The 843-nt window shown below is 45.8% G+C and overlaps 1 non-coding gene across 1 annotated transcript; it reads left to right on the top strand.

The window, feature by feature from the left end:
• The first annotated feature begins 518 nt into the window (after positions 1-518).
• On the top strand, positions 519-625 carry LOC112087391. Its single transcript, XR_002900073.1, has one exon. It is a non-coding gene; the product is annotated as a small nucleolar RNA R71 (small nucleolar RNA).
• Positions 626-843: the final 218 nt, after the last annotated feature.

The following is an 843-nucleotide window of genomic DNA, read 5'->3' as shown; positions in this document are numbered from 1 at the left end:
TAGGAAGAGAACCATAGTTCCTTGAAAACCTGTTGTTGGAGTAGGATGTCTGGTACTGAGGTTTGGAGCTGTAACCAGAAGAGTTCTGATTACCTGTGAAGGTACTCCTCTGATTATTTCCATTGTAATTCGTGTTCCCTTGCCCAGAACCAAATCTCTGACCCTGAAATCCAGCTCCATTGATGAAGTTAACATCCTCTTCCTCAAAAGCTTCATCTGGTCCGAAATTCTGAACTCCTGCAGGGTATCTGACAGATTTCTTACCCACAAGAAGACTATGCACAGAGTCAAGCTTAGCATTCACCTCAGCAATTTGCGATCCATCCAGGTTCCCAGCCTGCTTCCTTCGCTGATAGTCTGCATTCTTGGTACTATTGCTAGATGCCAAGTTTTCGATGAGCTCAACAGCTTCGTCTGGGTATCTGGTGTTGAAGTTTCCATTGCTCGCTGCATCAAGAGCCATCTGATACCTCCAGTCGATACCTCTGAAAAAGATACCCAACAATTGCACATCGCTGAAGCCATGATGGGGGCAGTCTCGTTGGTACGATTTGAATCGCACCCAAGAAGCTTTGAATGCTTCAGTTGGTTCCTGAGAAAAAGTTGAAATTTTCGTCCTCAACTCCTCAGACCTAGCATCATCAAAAAAATTGTGCAGGAAGGCATTCCTGGTCTCTTCCCAAGTAGTGAGTGATCCTGGCTCCAACTGCTTCAACCAGTTAGCTGCTTCTCCAGCAAGAGAGTAAGGAAACAGCTTGCAGAGGAGGAAATCGTTGGACACTCCATTGTATTTGATGCTGGTGACCAAGTCCTCAAACCTCTCGATGTGATCCATAGGGTGCT

Source organism: Eutrema salsugineum, unplaced genomic scaffold (genome assembly GCF_000478725.1).
Source record: "Eutrema salsugineum unplaced genomic scaffold, Eutsalg1_0 scaffold_18, whole genome shotgun sequence".
NCBI classification, from domain to species: domain Eukaryota; kingdom Viridiplantae; phylum Streptophyta; class Magnoliopsida; order Brassicales; family Brassicaceae; genus Eutrema; species Eutrema salsugineum.
The sequence above is the reverse complement of the archived record's forward strand: the minus strand, read 5'-3'. Positions and strand labels throughout refer to the sequence as shown.